Source organism: Stylophora pistillata, chromosome 1, assembly GCF_964205215.1.
Source record: "Stylophora pistillata chromosome 1, jaStyPist1.2, whole genome shotgun sequence".
Lineage (NCBI taxonomy): Eukaryota > Metazoa > Cnidaria > Anthozoa > Scleractinia > Pocilloporidae > Stylophora > Stylophora pistillata.
In genome coordinates, this window is record NC_142519.1 from 22,594,454 (window position 1) to 22,614,712 (window position 20,259).

The 20,259-nt window shown below is 41.3% G+C and overlaps 1 long non-coding RNA gene across 5 annotated transcripts; it reads left to right on the forward strand.

The window, feature by feature from the left end:
* Nucleotides 1–334: 334 nt before the first annotated feature.
* LOC111326451 (uncharacterized) lies at nucleotides 335–11,135 on the forward strand. Of its 5 annotated transcripts, none has more exons than XR_015995295.1 (7): nucleotides 335–567; nucleotides 4,337–4,416; nucleotides 6,370–6,454; nucleotides 7,493–7,638; nucleotides 9,311–9,520; nucleotides 9,981–10,045; nucleotides 10,330–11,135. It is a non-coding gene; the product is annotated as an uncharacterized LOC111326451 (long non-coding RNA). The 5 variants fall into 5 exon arrangements; XR_015995297.1 differs by having other exon boundaries at nucleotides 9,433–9,520; XR_002694446.2 differs by having other exon boundaries at nucleotides 341–567; nucleotides 9,311–9,433.
* The last annotated feature ends 9,124 nt before the right edge of the window (nucleotides 11,136–20,259 follow it).

Consider the following 20,259-nt stretch of genomic DNA (forward strand, 5'->3'; position numbering starts at 1 on the left):
TGACATGATTTGTCTTCTACTGGTACTCTGTAAAGTAGAGGTGACAGCATCAAGTCACCATTTAGTCTGTGGTTTGTTTTTCTGCTGTGATTTTTCTGTTTTTTTGTCCCATATCATTTATCTGTTTCTCGAAAGTCCTGGTAACTTACTGGGCCTGAAGCTATGTTTTAAAATCGACATTTAAAAATGAAAGAAGCAGGTATTAGCACCGTTGGTTTCTCTAGCTGATAGTTTTGCTGGATAATTTTCGAAACTTTGACACCCCCTTGAATGTAAAGAGCTCAGCACGATTGCTAGTCTCCAGGGTCTCACCGCGTACGCAGTCAAAACATCTCCCAGCAATCATTGCGGGTATATAACTTGGCGACTTTATCGCTGCCATGTGGACAAGAATAGACTGGAATTTGCCTTTTGCAAAGCTCTGTTTTTAATTTTAACGGCTCAGAATAGTTTTCTTAAATCGTGTCGAATGTTTCATGACTTAATTCACTTTTTCGATGGCTGAAGTCTGGAAACATCCTGGATAGTGCACCAGAGATGACCTCGATCAGAAAGACCTGCTGGCAGGTAAGATTTTGCACGCTTGAATGACATTGTATTTACTGTAATGCTGTGTTGACAGGCATTCAGTCATATGGGTATCGATTTGGATACTCTTTCTGACAAAAATCATCTCTTGTGACGAATAATATTTCTCAGCATATTTTGCTTTTTATTTAAGGCAAAAATGATAGTCAATGATAACTTGAATGTCACAATTTGCTTGTCATCCTTGTAGCTGAGCTCATAATGGTGATTAAACTGAGTGGAACTCTATTTGGTCTGAAGTCGTACGCATGATTTCTAAAATCGAATGAGCGCACAGTGCGAGTTTGATTTGAAATCACAACACGTAGTGCAATTACCACTTTATGACATCCATTTTGTAATGCAGTAAATGGCTTGAACCCGGGGGTAACATGTGAAGGCGTAGTCTGATCGTCCGGGTGAGTGTAGTCACTGACTATTTTCAACGACTGACTCTGGAAAGCAGGTTTACTAACTTAGAACAGACTCCCCTAAACAGATGTCAACAACTACCCGCCCCATACAAACGACTCATTCACGACATAAACATCACAAACGACCGAAAAAGAATGACCTAACTTTACCGACAGATCAAAACAGACCAATCACGACCGACTTACGTCACTTGAGTCTTACAGCCAATAACATCACGGCAAAACCAACCGATCATTCCACACGAACTGGAATAAGAACATTCTACGGACAAAGATCATTCACTTGACTCTGATGATGACTTCCGCACAGGTTGTCGAAACGTCAGTCACTACCACCGACAACAGTCTTTCTCAGGACTACACTCACCCCTACGATCAGGCTACACCTTCACATCCATTTTGTAATTGCAAACTCAGTTTCTCAAAGTCTGTACAATTATCTTATTGATCCATTATTGAGCTGGTGCGGAAATAGTTGCAATTTGATCAGTTACTTAAACAAGCCTTGAAATCTGATTGGATGTTGTGTTTTAATAAAGCTTTCTTATTGGCCAGGAAATAGATGTGATTTAGAGCAAAAAAATGGTTCAACTTTTGAAAAAATTGCACCAATGAGAGCCAATCAGATTGCAAGAATCACTGGTGATTTCAAAGTGTATGTAATAAAGATGGTTAGCAATACCTTTTGTTACAATGCTGACTTTGTGATGTTCTATACCATCAATGGATTTGAACTATTCATTTTCCAGGTGGATTTCTTTTTACAGTTTTCTTTCATTTGGACCTTATGTTTCTGATGGTTTTTTTCAAAGTTTTTCAGTAGTTTGACATTTGCACTTGATGCATACTTGAGTTCTCTCCTCTTGTGATTTCTGGCTTACAACTACTAGCACATTATGTTTTCAGTTCTTTCCATGACACTACAACATACTTAGGATAGCAGAAAATGATAAACATCTTAAAATGATCATTTCAGGATTGTGGGAGATTTAAAACAAAAGTTCTCTTTGCAGAAATTTAAGTGTGATTGGCAGATCATGAAACTTAGTTAAAACCTTGCCTTAAAATCCTTTTTTGATACAATACATTTTAAGCTCAGAAGGTAAATCTGGAATGTAAAGCAAGTTTATTTCTCCATTTGCCTGTCTGCTACCTTGGTCCCAGAGGTTCTCTTCTCTCTCTTGGAGTACGATAATTCAGTGCGAAGCACCGACCAACGAGCTGCAAAGCAGCAAGCAGAAAGAGAGAACCTCTGGTCAGGACCATTGAGAATCTCACTTTCATGCCACCAAGCTTTGGGTGACAGCTATCAATCATGCCCCTTTCCGACAACCAATCAGAGTAAAGTACTAAAATACCTCTGGGGGTAGGTGTAGTGTTTTACTTGTATCTGGAGTGGGGGTGGGGAATATATTTTGTTTCGTGGCCATATTTACAATATCTGTCAAAATATTTGCTACACGTGCCAAATGACAAGCTCGCATGTAGTACGAACTCCAACAAAAACCCCAATTAAAATCTACTTCCCTCGGGCAAATGACTATTGCCAATTTTGCAATGAAAATGTCAAGATAAATGGCTACACTCAATTGAATATTTTCACTGAGAAGAATCAAGATTTTCTGCGCCCCTTTAGGCTTGTTGTGAATGCCAAAGTTGAAAACAATTCCAAGATCTCACAAGTGCTATGTAAAAAGTGCTACAGGGCTGTCCTAAAGCACGAAAAGCTACTCAGTCAATCCGAAGAATTACAAGAGTTCAGGAATAAATACAAAGAAGTAAACATAGATGTCGGAGAATTGACGCGACGCAAGAGATGTGCGAAAGATTCTCCTTGTAAATCACTGAGAACTGCAAGAACACTGAGTTCACCAGCGACAAAAATATTTGAACGAGTTCGCAACCCCAAAAGAGATTTCTTTGATAAACATCGCTCTGTAGGATAATTTATTCTGCCATTTTTCGCTCAGAACAAGGGACTCAGGGTTTGCAAAAACGAACGAATACTCACCATGCATAATTCTTTCGTCATCAACATCACCCACGAGGCTTGTAGCTGTAATTCCTCGCTCTTCTAGTTCTTGAATGTGATTTCACTAACAAGTTAAATGGACAAACAACTAAGAAACTAAGAAACTAAGAAACTAATGTTTCTCCAAACAACCAGAGATTACACTTTCAAATAGTACGTTTGAAGTAGACTCCATAAATATAACCAACAGTAAACAGTGATCAACAAGACTCGTGAAGTTATATAGCCACAAACAAAATATATTCCCCACCCCCACTCCAGATACAAGTAAAAACACTACACCTACCCCCAGAGGTATTTTAATAGTACTTTAGTCTGATTGGTTGTCGGAAAGGGGTGTGATTGATAGCTGTCACCTAAAGCTTGGTGGCATGAAAGTGAGATTCTCAACAGTCCTGACCAGGGGTTCTCTCTTTCTGCTCGCTGCTTTGTAGCTCGTTGATCGGCATTTCGCGCCAAATTATCATACTCCGGGAGAGAGAAGAGAACCTCTGGGACCAGGGTACCTGTCTGCAAATGGGTGTGCCATACTATGTGACTCTCAGAAAATATTGCATTATTAGTTAGGTCACCTTTACCATCTGAAAATAAAGTTGGAAAAGCCATTGATGCTAAGAACTGACAACTGAAATCATTTAGGGGTTCACTTTTAATATTCTAATTGCAGGTTTGTGGTGTTTTAAGGAATTGACCCTTAATAACATCTTTTACTTTTTAGTTTTGTTGGGACAAAACTATCCAAGCATTTCACTCTCTGATTTATAATCTTTCTGATTGTTTTCAAAACTGACTGACCTTAGTGGATGTCGGCATCTTCATTTATTTCAAAATTCTCATTTGTATGTCTACCACATTCAACTCTGGTAACATCGGTGACAATACTATTCTCTGACAAACTTCTTAGGTTTTGCTTCTTTCCAAATGACTAAGGAACTCAATGACTAATTGATTGGTTGACTGACCAAACTGCAGACCATAGATTTGGACCATATAAAGACTGACATATTGCTTAGTAGCTGACAATCCAAACAGCCTGTCAATATTAAACCAAGAGACTAACCATCTGATAACCTTTACAACTGGACCTTGTGACTGCCCACAGACTGACTAAAATACTGCCCATAGAAACCATTGAGAATCAAGGATCAAGAATCGATGCTTGAGTATTGAGGATCAATATGCTTGAAGGACTTTTCAAGTATCTCAATTGCAATTTCAAGTAAAGATTTAATTCTTGCAACCAAAACATTATGGCCAAAGGTGAAGCCCTTGACAGGTGTGCAAATATTTTCATTCTAAACAGGAATCAAGCTTGAATCAAGCCACTCTTGACATGTTGCTTTTCTGATACTAAAAACAGAATTCAATCAAACGAAAATTCAGGTATGTAACACTTAATTCTAAAAAAATTAATCTTTACACGCACGAGTCATGTCAGTTTTCTTTGGTTTTGGTTTTATCCCAAATCTAAAACTGACTGATGAAAATGTAAACAAACATTTCCAGGGAAACTGATTTGTAGCATTTGATAAAATTGTATTCCTTCTCCTCCTTAGCCATGCTTCAAGATGAAAGAGAATAATCTACACACACAAAAACAGTCAATAATAATGAAATGAATGCCCAGGGGTATTGGGGTCAGCCATCATATTCATCTAATTTTGATGGTCTACTCCTGATCTACCTCACGGGGGAATTCTCAAGGTTTCGTATGGTTTCTCCTGCTCTGATAAATTACAGATTTTCCTACTGAAAGAAACTAATTTAAAAGTCAACACCTTTTTAACAGAAGCCTACAATTATTTCTTTCAGTGACATTTAAAAGTACAATGTGATAACTTCTTACCTATTTTCATACCTGTATAATTTAAAGTCCATCTAGAGTGCTTGTGAAAGCGGGCAGAGATACACGTAAAACAAACTTGTTCTTATTCTTCTCTGGAAAGACTATAAAAGGGGCAGACATCTGATTCTGCTGTAGCTCTTTGACTCTTTTAACTTTTTATGACTAAAATTAAATTTATCCTGCATTCTTTTTGCACTATTTGATAAGAAAGCTTTCAACTCAAGAAGTGTGCTATATGTAACTTGCTTCAGCTCAGGTGGCAGAGAGATTGGTCCATTAAACTAAAGACTGAATGACTCCCAGGTTCCACAAGGCTGAGATTTATTGGGTTAACTATTTCAGTGATCCTGTTTAGCAAGATGAGTAAGCAAACGCTGCGTGTTGGTTCTAAGTTTTAAAGCAATATCTGGTGGTTCCTTCTGAATTTCCCTGAGCCTTAGGGTCTCTTTTTCATGTGTTTGCAATTTTTAACGTAAGGTCACATGTTGGCGAGCAACTGTTCTCCACAAGATAAAAATTGGTATTTGGATAACCTCAAAATACCTTAATAACTTGTGTATAAGCAGCACCCCCAAATTTCAAGCATGATTTCGAGAAAAACAATTAAAACTTGAAAAAGATATCCAGTAAAAGGTTGTTTGTTCATTTGCAGTTTTTCGTGATAAACATGCCAAAATCTATTGCTGAGCATTTGCAGCAACCTTAATGAATTAACAAACTCTTGATTAAAATACCTTTTAAAAGCTAGTATTTAATCAATTTCCCTAACTCTTGAGACTGACAACAGTTGTCTGTACTGTTAAGCCCTCAGTTGAAATGAAAACAATGAAATTTGAACAGAAATGAAGCATAGGAGAAAAACATTTGCGTAGGAATCACATTCAGTAAAAAACATGGAAAGGTTTGCTGTGTGTGCATATCTATCATGAAAGCCATCAATCAAAGAAAAACTATAGCTAAACAAAATTTCAACAACCACAAGGATAAACATGCTATGCAAGTAATGATAGGGTTACAAAACAATCAGCTGTTTCTCTTGAGAGTACTCCCAAGAGATATATGTGTTAAAGTGATCAGTCTAAGATGGTTTTTAGTGTTATTTATGACCTTGAACAATCCATTTCACTCCCTCTGGAAACAGTGGTCTTGTATATTGCCACAACCATTATTTTGAGCCCAATATTTTAGAAAAAAGATGTGGCTTCTAAACAGGTTTTTACAGTAGTTGTGCTGTGTTTTCCTTTCTTTAATTAATTGTTACAGGATGAAATCTTGATCACGTTTGAAGAGATTAATTAGCTTTTTGAGGCTGATAAATTGCCAGACTGGCTGATAATCTTTCTGACTTATGACAGACTGATAAAAAGTTTAAGGTTGCATTTCTTAGTTTAACTAGGTCATTCAGTATCTTTTTTCTCCATCATATATCCAAATGCAAGGAACACTTGGAGGAAAATGTTTATTTATTTATTTATTTTTTTTTTTTTCAGGGTGTACATGTATGACAACCATGGTATTTATCCCAGGCTAATTAAAGATTGCTTTGCTGTGAAATCCAGTTGTTGGCTGAAGCAGGTAAACAAAATTATGATATAAGCTATGTGTTGTTGGGAGTTTACCATGGATGCATATTGTGCTATGTAACATGCTGAGTTTGATGTGCAAGAAGAGCACCCTGGCATTTCAAAATGGAACTATCCAGTGGTGGTTCTAGGGGTAAAAAAAAAATAAACACTGAAGGAAGAAAAGGTGGCAGGTGTATCCACACGAAAAACCCAGGCACCACCCCTTAGCTCAAGGTCTGGATTCTCCACTTGTATCCATGACTGAATTGTTTGTTTGTAGGGTCAATAAAAGTGGATCTGTGCAGTGGATAACTTGCCGTCCATTTTTCCTTCTCCCATTTGGAAAATTGTAATGTTTTTATGCTCTGAACTGATGCACACTCTTGGAAGGATATTGGTGACAAAAAGTTGAGCATGTCACCCAAAATTGATATTCTTCAGTCTTGATCTGTGATGCAAAGACTTGGTCCCCCAAAAAGAGGATAAACTGTTTTGGACACTGGACTGTCTTCATGCGCTGATCAGGTGTTTGACTTTGTACAAGAAGTGGGTGACTGAAGGCTGATCCGCTAAGGAGCTGGCCTCACCCTTCTCAACTTTTCCTTAGTCTTGATCTATGATGCAAAGACGCTGATCAGGTGTTTGATTTTGTACCAGAGATGGGTGACTGAAGGCTGATCCGCTAAGAAGCTGGCCTCACCCTACTCAACTTTTCCTTAGTCTTGATCTATGATGCAAAGACGCTGATCAGGTGTTTGATTTTGTACCAGAGATGGGTGACTGAAGGCTGATCCGCTAAGAGGCTGGCCTCACCCTACTCAACTTTTCCTTAGTCTTGATCTATGATGCAAAGACGCTGATCAGGTGTTTGATTTTGTACCAGAGATGGGTGACTAAGAACTGATACAATGAGGTGTCGGTTTCACCAAACAAATCTCTGAAAAGAGTTGTAGATAACTAAATTCAAAGAGTACTATAAACTTGTAACGTATGTATAAACTGAAGGTGTAATGTTTTTTTATTTTTGTATCTATTGATCTCTACTCAGGACCTAAGCAAGAGTTGAGATGCTGTTTGTTTTCAAAGTTCTTGGATTTCAGAGGATTGTTGGACCATGATCGACTCCATGAGGTGTACAAGGCGGTGCACGTATTCCATTTAGGCTCAAGTACACATCATAGAAGCATCATTTAGGTATGTCGCGGAGCTGGGCTTTTCATGACCTGCCAGTTAGAATTTACTTTCAAGTTGGTGTGGATTGTAAAGACAATTGCATTTACCGAAAGGATAATTTGGTTTTATCAACGGAGTTGATAATGTACATTGGCCAACCACTCCAAATCCGCAGGCGGATATGGACCCCCGTCCAAATCTGCTGGCGAATATGACCTCCCCCCCCCCCCCGTCCTAATCCGCCAGCGGATATGGATCCCCCTCCCTGTTCGAATCCGCCAGCGGATACAGATCCCCTCTCGCTGATTTGGCCCCCTACAAAAATTGTTTTTCAGTTTTTTCAATTTGTATTTTCGTTATGCAAACTTTTAGTCAACGCTACGGCTTTGATTCCTAACACAGAACTCCCAAACTCTCAAACTATTTTACGGGCGGTTTTACAAATGGTTAGACATTAAACACTAGCGGACGATAAAGAACATAACACATTTCACAACATAAAGAAGAAGTAAGAAGAAGTAGAATTGTTACTGTTAGCATTCTGTTGCTGCGCTTGGCAAACGAGATCGATTTTTTTTTTTTTTTTAGCAGAGGGTACGAACCGTTTATAGCTATTTAAGTGTAAAGTGTTCCAAAAGCGTCAAGTTTGCTGGAATACATCTAAAACGTTTTGAAAAGATCGCTAGGAAATATGCAAAGGTCACGTTGATAAGAATCAAACTCAACTTGACACTTGGTTTTGTTAGTTTAGTAACTGATTTACAGAGAATGATTTTAGAAAGAATCGCATTCTGATTGGTTAACGAAGCAAGGTATTTTGCGCGAAATTGCAAGTTGAAAACGAGGCTAAGTGATATTGTTTGGCATCTCTTGTTTTGCGCTCGGATAAAAACAAACAATATCGTTTTCTTTTTTTCTTATTTTTTTTTCAATTATGCGATTCGAGGAAAATCCTTTACTTGGCTCGTGAATTCCGCGTTAGAGTGCATTGCGATTCGATTTTGTATCGGTTTTTGTGTACAATTTAACGCGGTACTTGAAAGTATACAGGTAGATATCAGAAAAAGATATAGCTAACGAGTAAGTCTGTTTACATTCTCGCACGACCTACATGGGTTTCTTATGACCAAAGAAAAGTGCACGGTTATTAGTTAGGTTGTCTAGAGAATGGTTTCTTCCAACCGTTTCCAGAGTGCAAGCCAGTTAAGTTGAAAAGACTCCAAAAAGAAACGATTTTCAAAGCACACAAGACCTAAGATCTTACAATCCCTAAGGACTATGAAAGATTTCCAAAATCTTGAGGTCAAATTTCCCGTAATATCTTTGTACTTTTTAGTGCTATAATAACGACCAGCGCTACATTTTGTAATACTACTTACAACCAAACCAAAATATACTATGAAAGGGGGTAAGTTTTTGAAGAAACTGTGGTGCTGCGTCGGTTGGGGTAACAAGGTAAATTGGTAATATCAACTAAGTTGAAATTGTAAATTGGCCACCGTGAAGAGTTTAAAAAACTGACGTTTCGAGCGTTAACCCTCCGTCATTCGCTCATACGAAGGGCTAACGCTCGAAACGTCAGTTTTTTAACTCTTTACGGTGGCCAATTTACAATTTCAACTTAATTGATATTACCAAATTACAAAATATACCATTGTTAACAATGTCCTTTAATATGTGTTTGTGATTGTAGAGCAAAGATTGATGGCGGATATAGTTTTATGCACCTCTAAAAACTTGCTTCGGAAGAATAAGCTGCTTTGAAAGGATAAGCTGGTTTGGGGAAGACCTGACTTTTTATCTCCTTTTTTCAAGGGTAAGAGAAAATATACATTTTTATTCCCCCTGAAAACGGCAGGCAGTTACTTGATCTTTTCATCCAGTCAGTACGAAATGCGTCAAGGTAAACTTGTTTATGTCAATTCTTTAGGTTTGGTCTGGAAATAGTTTTAATTTTCATATCTAAATTTCTCGATCCTTTAGTTGCATCTTGAATATTTCGAACTGCTAAAAGATTTCTTTATTATCAATTTAATTGACGAGATTAAGATGAATGGATGATTAAAATTTTTTTACCGGTGGGTCTGAAATTTCCATCTTCAACTGTTTTGTGTCGCTCAAGTGTAAAAGATTATTTAACCAGAACTAGAGGTCTTAAAATTTTATCGTTTCGTTTTCCTGGTCTGCTAGATAAAGGAAAGTTAGCGTTAACAGTTAGATTATGATGAGTGTAATTATTATGGCACAGTTGAACGGATACTTGTGTAATTCTGTTATGATGGTCCAGAAATGTCTCCGATTAGTAAATTATTACAACTGTCAATTTTTATGTGTATAATTCTCTCGCACCTTTTCTCTTTCAGCTACCCCAAAGATTAAAAGTGTAAAAAAAAGATGGTCAAGAGAGACGACTATACTTTTTACTCTGGTGTGTGTAGCTTTGTTGTTCACTATAACGAAAACTTGTGCAATGTTCGTGAAAGTTTTTCGTGGTGTTTTGATAGAAGATTTTGTGTCCTTTTGATAAAGGTTGAACAGATGTTTGTGAAAGTTTGTCTTTGTCTGTAATACAGTAATATTACACTAGTTTGAAACAGATTATTTGTTGACGACGTTTGTCGTCCTTTTGGTTAAAGTCTTAGGAAGTATGAAGGCGGGTAACGTTTTCATGGCTCAGATTCTTAGTTTTAATTTTATTTCCTTGTGTTGCAGGCTTCTTCGACCACCCAAAGCTGGATACCAAGGAACACGATCACCTTAAGATTAAAACTAGAGACAATTTTCAATCTTGGAAAGAAAGCACAATTGGATCGAGCCCCAATCCAGAGAATAAAATGAAAAATTGGGGTTCGATCAGTCCACCATCTACCCTGGAAAGAATCGAAAAGCGCCTCACCGTCCTCAACCCCTCCCCGTAGCCGCCACTTTTAGACAGTTTTCTTAACTCTTGACTGAAGACAAACTATCCTGTGGTACAAACACCTTTGACATACAGTTCAGTACTGTACATATTACAATAGGAATAGCACAATATTGTTCTTATAGTCTCCCAATACAGTAATATTACAGTACCAATTATTTTTCACCAACCGTCCTCTCCCACCGCACCCGCCACTAGCCTACACATTTCTTATATCTTTCCAAGGATTGTCTACTTTGTGGTAGTAACATTTCTTTCAAACGCAGGCGGTTAATGTAACCAAACGTCTGTCTTAATTGCGCATACGCATTCCAAGATGTTGTCACTGCAAGGTAGACAGCTTATACAGATTGCTTTTAAAAAAAGACTGCCTGTATTGACGGTGGAAGACATGGCGAGCTGACCCCAATTTTTGCGTTCTGTCCAAGGTTGATATTTTTCTCTAGTTTCTTGCTTTACTTCTCGACAATCGGCCCCCATCTTTACAATGTTCATGATTTTTCTCTGGCTTTTTGCTTTCCTTCTTGTCGATCTGAAATAAATTGAAGAAAATCATTAAGTTTGCCTGAGAAAATTAAAATTACAATTTTGCATGGGATGAGCTTTTTCTCCGTGTTATTATGTATTCAATCACCTCACTCCTTAGAAATAAACTAGCAGCAAAGTAACAATGTCATTGACCAAGAAACAACACAATAAAATTCTTTATGAATGCCAGAAAGGAAAAGAAGGCAATGACAAAAACAAAGACCAATTGCCAATATTGCATTTCACTGTGTGGAAAACACTACAATCCCTCGGGTAGCGTGGAATTTGCCTTCTTCATGGATTTTGGCCACACAACGTTTGAAAAATAGATTTATATTTTTCTTAATAATTTCGTGATTAGGTCGCAGCGTTTGGTTCCAAATGGAAACGTCAATAATTCACCATCATTGTTCCCTTCCTTGGCCGGACCACGCAAAGTTTGGTGATTTTGCGTTGCTGTTTTGCATAGGACAGCTAAGGAATGTATAGTTTTCAAACTCAAGTGCTGAGCTGTTGATGCGCTCATTAAACGTTTCGTTAGGCTACGTTCTCGTTGCCACAGCTGTCGTGGTCTTAATTGTCAACCCAAACGCCTGAACAATTCGGTTTTCGTAAAATATTACATAAACTAAATAAGATGTAGAACTTTCTAGCCTGTAATCAGTTTGTCAACATATCAGTTTGAAATTTTCAGTTCTCGAAGATATCATAATACTGCAATCTGAAAGAATCATCGTCTATCTAAAAAAGATAATTTGAGCAAGCATTTGCTGGTGTAAATATCGGCCAGATTGCAACACACTTTACTGCAAGTTAATGTTTTAGTAAAATACCTTTACGACACAAAAAGAAAAACCAGAGTCAAAGCCGTGAGCTCCACTTCACTAATTATGCCGATTTCCCAACCCCCTCCCTTCGAGTGGAAAGAATTCAACTGTAACCGAAAGGTGGTAGCTATTATTTTGATGCAGCAAAAAGTGAAAGCATACCAAGAACACCACACGGTCACCGTGGAACTAATAAACTAGGTTAAAGTTTAGAATTTCCAAGTGAGGGATCGCCTTAGATTTTGTTCCCGCAAGACTTCTTTACTATAGGAACACAAAAACTGTGCAAATGTACTAAGCGCGAGGACAGAAATCAACTATACAAAGTTTTTGTGTAAATTTGGTAAACGACAGTGTCATAAACAAATTCAACTTCCTCAAAAGGCAACCTCCCCCCCCCTTCCCCGGCCCCCACTGCTGACCCTACCCACCGAAAAAAGCTAAGAAACCTTAATCCTTTCACTAGCAAGACTGATTAGTAATTCTCCTTATTGTCTGCTTTGCAATTCTTATGGTGTTCATTTAAAGAATCTGGTTTTGGATTGACTAATAATCCGCATGGGGGATTCACCATTTGGTGCATGTAACATTTGTTAACTCTATTTCTCTCTCCGTAGATGTCTAAAGACTCGTTTTCCTAATTGATGACCATACATTTCTTTATACACCATTCACTAGAATCCAATGTCAGGAACCAAACCCTTTAAATGATAGTTTCCTTCATTCTGATGGAAAATGAGCTTGGAAGAAACAAAATCTACATCTGATACAATGTATATTTAAACTCCTGTGAGTGCAAGTTGCTACAGCAAGAATACTTTTAAAAGATGGTTTGGAATGTTGGTGCTCAGAAAAGCTTTCCTGCAGCACAATGTACACTGGTATACAACTAAAATCAGTTTGTTTTCTGTCAACTCAACTGTAATTCATAGTTCTTTTTGCGGATTACCAAAGAATCTACCAGCCAGTCTACCTAATAAGTCAGAGCTCGTGAAACACACCAATTTGTCTTTCTGTATAAACCTTGGAGGGGCACGTCTGTGCACATAAATGATCTGAATCCTACCCCAAAAGTTGCTACCTACAAATACATATAAATTCATTACGTAGAAACGGGAGCATAAAAGTAAAGCTTTAGAGGTAGTAATAGGCCACTTTTCCTCTGTTTTAGGTATGGAAATGTATGTTGAAGAGATAACATACAAACATTACTTACTTAAGGGAGAAAATACAGTAACATAAATACCTGTTTGTGACTTGCACCTTGCAGAAATACAAGATCTTGTTGTGTAAAGCTAAAGTCTTCATGTGACTCATGTGCAGCTTTCTTGGTTTCTCTCAGGAGGAGCTGAAAACAGAAATGGTTTTGAAACAGTTTGAGTCATCACATTTCTTCTTTTTTGATTTAGTCACATTGAAAGAAGAAAAGTAAAAGGTATGTATCACCATAACAATTTTAATCATAGGTTTAAACCCTATACATCCATTAAAGATTTTTTCAAACATTACAGCAAGTTCTACCTTATCTGCTGAGGAAAAAATGATAATTGATCAAAAATGATAACAAAACAGGCTGAACTCGTGTAGACATAGGATTTTTGAGTAATTAAAAGGCTGCTGTAGTCACTTATTTTAACTCATACAGATAATGAAAGGACATTTGTCAACTTTCTGCAATTTAATTGTACACCATCAACAGGTGAGGATGTAAATGGGGTTCATCAAGGTGTGTTAGAAATAGGAGCTATTAAAATGGATACTATGAAGTGGTCCTTCAATTTTTTCATTGAATTGAAATAGTTCTTTTTCAGGTTCCCAGACCAGTTCAGCTGTGAAAAAAAAACATGTTGAGCCCATTACCATAAAATGATCAAGCAAAAGGCAGTACATCAGTTGGAAATCTAGTTATGTTCGGTCTGTAACTATTCATTAATCAATCTCTTGATAACTTAGCAGGTTATTCATTAAAATAATAAACCAGCCCCCCAGCCAGTCAGTTGGTCACTCCATAAGTAGGTCAGTGAGTCAGTCACTGCGTCAGTAAGTGTGTCAGTGAGTGAGTCAGTGAGTGAGTCAGTGAGTCAGTCAGTCAGTGAGTCAGTCAGTGAGTCAGTGAGTCAGTCAGTCAGTGAGTCAGTCAGTGAGTCAGTGAGTCAGTCAGTGAGTCAGTGAGTGAGTCAGTGAGTCAGTCAGTCAGTGAGTCAGTGAGTGAGTCAGTGAGTCAGTCAGTCAGTGAGTCAGTCAGTGAGTCAGTGAGTCAGTCAGTCAGTCAGTCAGTCAGTGAGTCAGTAAGTGAGTCAGTCAGTGAGTCAGTCAGTGAGTCAGTGAGTCAGTCAGTGAGTCAGTGGGTCAGTCAGTGAGTCAGTCTGTCAGTCAGTGAGTAAGTCAGTGAGCCAGTCAGTTAGTCAGTCAGTGAGTCAGTGGGTCAGTCAGTTAGTCAGTCAGTGAGTCAGTGAGTCAGTCAGTGAGCCAGTGAGCCACTCAGTGAGTCAGTCAGTGAGTCAGTCAGTGAGTCAGTCAGTGAGTCAGTGAGTCAGTCAGTGAGTCAGTGAGTCAGTCAGTGAGTCAGTACGTCCGTCAGTGAGTCAGTGAGTCAGTCAGTTAGTCAGTCAGTGAGTCAGTCAGTGAGTCAGTGAGTCAGTCAGTGAATCAGTCAGTGAGTCAGTCAGTGAGTCAGTGAGTCAGTCAGTGAGTCAGTCAGTGAGTCAGTCAGTGAGTCAGTCTGTCAGTCAGTGAGTAAGTCAGTGAGCCAGTCAGTGAGTCAGTCAGTGAGTCAGTAAGTCCGTCAGTGAGTCAGTGAGTCAGTCAGTGAGTCAGTGAGTCAGTCAGTGAGTCAGTGAGTCAGTCAGTGAGTCAGTCAGTGAGTCAGTCAGTGAGTCAGTGAGTCAGTCAGTGAGTCAGTCAGTGAGTCAGTCAGTGAGTCAGTCAGTAAGTCAGTCAGTGAGTCAGTCAGTGAGTCAGTGAGTCAGTCAGTGAGTCAGTCAGTGAGTCAGTCAGTGAGTCAGTGAGTCAGTCAGTGAGTCAGTCAGTGAGCCAGTCAGTGAGTCAGTCAGTGAGTCAGTAAGTCCGTCAGTGAGTCAGTCAGTTAGTCAATCAGTGAGTCAGTGACTCACTCAGTGAGTCAGTCAGTGACTCAGTGAGTCAGTCAGTGAGTCAGTCAGTGAGTCAGTGAGTCAGTCAGTGAGTCAGTGAGTAAGTCAGTGAGTCAGTCAGTGAGCCAGTCAGTGAGTCAGTCAGTGAGTCAGTAAGTCCGTCAGTGAGTCAGTGAGTCAGTCAGTCAGTCAGTAAGTCAGTGAGTCAGTCAGTGAGTCAGTCAGTGAGTCAGTCAGTAAGTCAGTCAGTGAGTCAGTCAGTGAGTCAGTCAGTAAGTCAGTCAGTGAGTCAGTGAGTCAGTCAGTGAGTCAGTGAGTCAGTCAGTGAGTCAGTAAGTGAGTCAGTGAGTCAGTCAGTGAGTCAGTCAGTGAGTCAGTCAGTGAGGCAGTCAGTGAGTGAGTGAGTCAGTCAGTGAGTCAGTCAGTGAGGCAGTCAGTGAGTGAGTCAGTCAGTCAGTGAGTCATTGAGTCAATCAGTGAGTCAGTCAGTGAGTCAATCAGTGAGTCAGTCAGTGAGTCCATCAGTCAGTCAGTGAGTCAGTCAGTGAGTCAGTGAGTCAGTCAGTGAGTCAGTCAGTGAGTCAGTCAGTGAGTCAATAAGTCAGTCAGTGAGTCAGTCAGTGAGTCAGTGAGTCAGTGAATCAGTCAGTGAGTCAGTGAGTCAGTCAGTGAGTAAGTCAGTGAGTCAGTCAGTGAGTCAGTCAGTGAGTCAGTCAGTGAGTCAGTCAGTGAGTCAGTCAGTGAGTCAGTCAGTGCATCAGTCAGTGAGTCAGTGAGTCAGTCAGTGAGTCAGTCAGTGAGTCAGTGAGTCAGTCAGTGAGTCAGTCAGTGAGTCAGTGAGTCAGTGACTCAGTCAGTGAGTCAGTTAGTGAGTCAGTCAGTGAGTCAGTCAGTGAGTCAGTCAGTGAGTCAGTCAGTGAGTCAGTCAGTCAGTGAGTCAGTCAGTGAGTGAATCAGTGAGTCAGTGAGTCAGTCAGTGAGTCAGTCAGTGAGTCAGTCAGTGAGTTAGTCAGTCAGTGAGTCAGTGAGTCAGTGAGTGAGTCAGTCACTGAGTGAATCAGTCAGTGAGTCAGTCAGTGCGTCAGTCAGTGAGTCAGTAGGTGAGTCAGTCAGTGAGTCAGTCAGTGAGTCAGTCAGTGAGTCAGTCAGTGAGTCAGTCAGTGAGTCAGTGAGTCAGTCAGTGAGTCAGTGAGTCAGTCAGTGAGTCAGTCAGTGAGTCAGTCAGTGAGTCAGTCAGTGAGTCAGTCAGTCAGTAAGTCAGTCAGTGAGTCAGTGAGTGAATCAGTCACTGAGTGAATCAGTCAGTGAGTGAGTCAGTCAGTCAGTCAGTCAGTGAGTCAGTGAGTGAGTCAGTGAGTCAGTCAGTGAGTCAGTGAGTCAGTCAGTGAGTCAGTCAGTGAGTCAGTCAGTCAGTCAGTGAGTCAGTCAGTGAGTCAGTCAGTGAGTCAGTGAGTCAGTCACTGAGTCAGTCACTGAGTCAGTCAGTTAGTCAGTCAGTGAGTCAGTCAGTGAGTCAGTCAGTGACTCAGTCAGTGAGTCAGTCAGTGAGTCAGTGAGTCAGTCAGTGAGTCAGTCAGTGAGTCAGTCAGTGAGTTAGTCAGTCAGTGAGTCAGTGAGTCAGTGAGTGAGTCAGTCACTGAGTGAATCAGTCAGTGAGTCAGTCAGTCAGTGCGTCAGTCAGTGAGTCAGTAGGTGAGTCAGTCAGTGAGTCAGTCAGTGAGTCAGTGATTCAGTCAGTGAGTCAGTCAGTGAGTCCGTCAGTGAGTCAGTCAGTGAGTCAGTGAGTCAGTCAGTGAGTCAGTGAGTCAGTCAGTGAGTCAGTCAGTCAGTTAGTCAGTCAGTGAGTCAGTGAGTCAGTGAGTGAGTCAGTCACTGAGTGAATCAGTCAGTGAGTGAGTCAGTCAGTCAGTCAGTGAGTCAGTGAGTGAGCCAGTGAGTCAGTCAGTGAGTCAGTGAGTGAGTCAGTGAGTCAGTCAGTGAGTCAGTCAGTGAGTCAGTCAGTCAGTCAGTGAGTCAGTCAGTGAGTCAGTCAGTGAGTCAGTGAGTCAGTCAGTGAGTCAGTCAGTGAGTCAGTGAGTCAGTCAGTGAGTCAGTCAGTGAGTCAGTCAGCTAGTCAGTCAGTGAGTCAGTCAGTGAGTCAGTCAGTGAGTCAGTGAGTCAGTCAGTGAGTCAGTGAGTCAGTCAGTGAGTCAGTCAGTGAGTCAGTCAGTGAGTCAGTCAGTGAGTTAGTCAGTCAGTGAGTCAGTGAGTCAGTGAGTGAGTCAGTCACTGAGTGAATCAGTCAGTGAGTCAGTCAGTCAGTGCGTCAGTCAGTGAGTCAGTAGGTGAGTCAGTCGGTGAGTCAGTCAGTGAGTCAGTGAGTCAGTCAGTGAGTCAGTCAGTGAGTCAGTCAGTGAGTCAGTCAGTGAGTCAGTCAGTGAGTCAGTCAGTGAGTCAGTGAGTCAGTCAGTGAGTCAGTCAGTGACTCAGTCAGTGACTCAGTCAGTGAGTCAGTCAGTCAGTTAGTCAGTGAGTGAGTCAGTCACTGAGTGAATCAGTCAGTGAGTGAGTCAGTCAGTCAGTCAGTGAGTCAGTGAGTGAGTCAGTCAGTGAGTCAGTGAGTGAGTCAGTGAGTCAGTCAGTGAGTCAGTCAGTGAGTCAGTCAGTGAGTGAGTCAGTGAGTGAGTCAGTGAGTGAGTCAGTGAGTGAGTCAGTGAGTCAGTCAGTGAGTCAGTGAGTCAGTCAGTGAGTCAGTCAGTGAGTCAGTCAGTGAGTCAGTCAGTGAGTCAGTCAGTAAGTCAGTTAGTGAGTCAGTCAGTCAGTGAGTCAGTCAGTGAGTCAGTGAGTCAGTCAGTGAGTCAATCAGTGAGTCAGTGAGACAGTGAGTCAATCAGTGAGTGAGTCAGTGAGTCAATCAGTCAGTCAGTGAGTCAGTGAGTCAGTCAGTGAGTCAGTCAGTGAGTCAGTCAGTGAGTCAGTCAGTGAGTCAGTCAGTGAGTCAGTGAGTCAGTCAGTGAGTCAGTGAGTCAGTCAGTGAGTTAATGAGTCAGTCAGTGAGTCAGTCAGTGAGTCAGTGAGTCAGTCAGTGAGTCAGTCAGTGAGTCAGTCAGTGCATCAGTCAGTGAGTCAGTGAGTCAGTCAGTGAGTCAGTCAGTGAGTCAGTCAGTGAGTCAGTCAGTGAGTCAGTCAGTGAGTCAGTCAGTGAGTCAGTGAGTCAGTGAGTCAGTCAGTGAGTCAGTCAGTGAGTCAGTCAGTGAGTCAGTCAGTGAGTCAGTCAGTGAGTTAGTCAGTCAGTGAGTTAGTCAGTCAGTGAGTCAGTCAGTCAGTGAGTGAGTCAGTCACTGAGTCAGTCAGTGAGTCAGTGAGTGAGTCAGTGAGTGAGTCAGTGAGTGAGTCAGTGAGTCAGTCAGTGAGTCAGTCAGTGAGTCAGTCAGTGAGTCAGTCAGTGAGTCAGTCAGTGAGTGAGTCAGTGAGTGAGTCAGTGAGTCAGGCAGTGAGTCAGTGAGTCAGTCAGTGAGTCAGTGAGTCAGTCAGTGAGTCAGTCAGTGAGTCAGTCAGTGAGTCAGTGAGTCAGTCAGTGAGTCAGTCAGTGAGTCAGTCAGTGAGTCAGTGAGTCAGTCAGTGAGTCAGTCAGTGAGTCAGTCAGTGAGTCAGTCAGTGAGTCAGTCAGCCAGTTAGTCAGTCAGTGAGTCAGTGAGTGAGTCAGTCACTGAGTGAATCAGTCAGTGAGTGAGTCAGTCAGTCAGTCAGTGAGTCAGTGAGTGAGTCAGTGAGTCAGTCAGTGAGTCAGTGAGTGAGTCAGTGAGTCAGTCAGTAAGTCAGTCAGTGAGTCAGTCAGTCAGTCAGTGAGTCAGTCAGTGAGTCAGTCAGTGAGTCAGTGAGTTAGTCAGTGAGTCAGTCAGTGAGTCAGTCAGTTAGTCAGTCAGTGAGTCAGTCAGTGAGTCAGTCAGTGAGTCAGTGAGTCAGTCAGTGAGTCAGTGAGTCAGTCAGTGAGTCAGTCAGTGAGTCAGTCAGTGAGTCAGTCAGTGAGTTAGTCAGTCAGTGAGTCAGTGAGTGAGTCAGTCACTGAGTGAATCAGTCAGTGAGTCAGTCAGTCAGTGCGTCAGTCAGTGAGTCAGTAGGTGAGTCAGTCAGTGAGTCAGTCAGTGAGTCAGTGAGTCAGTCAGTGAGTCAGTCAGTGAGTCAGTCAGTGAGTCAGTCAGTGAGTCAGTCAGTGAGTCAGTGAGTCAGTCAGTGAGTCAGTGAGTCAGTCAGTGAGTCAGTCAGTGAGTCAGTCAGTGAGTCAGTCAGTCAGTCAGTGAGTCAGTGAGTCAGTGAGTGAGTCAGTCCCTGAGTGAATCAGTCAGTGAGTGAGTGAGTGAGTCAGTCAGTGAGTCAGTGAGTGAGTCAGTCAGTGAGTCAGTGAGTCAGTCAGTGAGTCAGTGAGTCAGTCAGTGAGTCAGTCAGGGAGTCAGTCAGTGAGTGAGTCAGTGAGTGAGTCAGTGAGTGAGTCAGTGAGTCAGTCAGTGAGTCAGTGAGTCAGTCAGTGAGTCAGTCAGTGAGTCAGTCAGTGAGTCAGTCAGTGAGTCAGTCAGTGAGTCAGTCAGTGAGTCAGTCAGTGAGTCAGTCAGTCAGTGAGTCAGTCAGTGAGTCAGTGAGTCAGTCAGTGAGTCAGTCAGTGAGTCAGTCAGTGAGTCAGTGAGACAGTGAGTCAATCAGTGAGTCAGTGAGTCAGTCAGTGAGTCAATCAGTCAGTCAGTGAGTCAGTGAGTCAGTCAGTGAGTCAGTCAGTGAGTCAGTCAGTGAGTCAGTCAGTGAGTCAGTCAGTGAGTCAGTGAGTCAGTCAGTGAGTTAGTGAGACAGTCAGTGAGTCAGTCAGTGAGTCAGTGAGTCAGTCAGTGAGTCAGTCAGTGAGTCAGTCAGTGAGTCAGTCAGTGCATCAGTCAGTGAGTCAGTGAGTCAGTCAGTGAGTGAGTCAGTGAGTCAGTCAGTCAGTGAGTGAGTCAGTGAGTCAGTCAGTGAGTCAGTCAGTGAGTCAGTCAGTGAGTCAGTCAGTGAGTCAGTCAGTGAGTTAATCAGTCAGTCAGTGAGTTAGTCAGTCAGTGAGTCAGTCAGTCAGTGAGTGAGTCAGTCACTGAGTCAGTCAGTGAGTCAGTGAGTGAGTCAGTGAGTGAGTCAGTGAGTGAGTCAGTGAGTCAGTGAGTCAGTCAGTGAGTCAGTCAGTGAGTCAGTCAGTGAGTCAGTGAGTGAGTGAGTCAGTGAGTGAGTCAGTGAGTGAGTCAGTGAGTCAGGCAGTGAGTCAGTGAGTCAGTCAGTG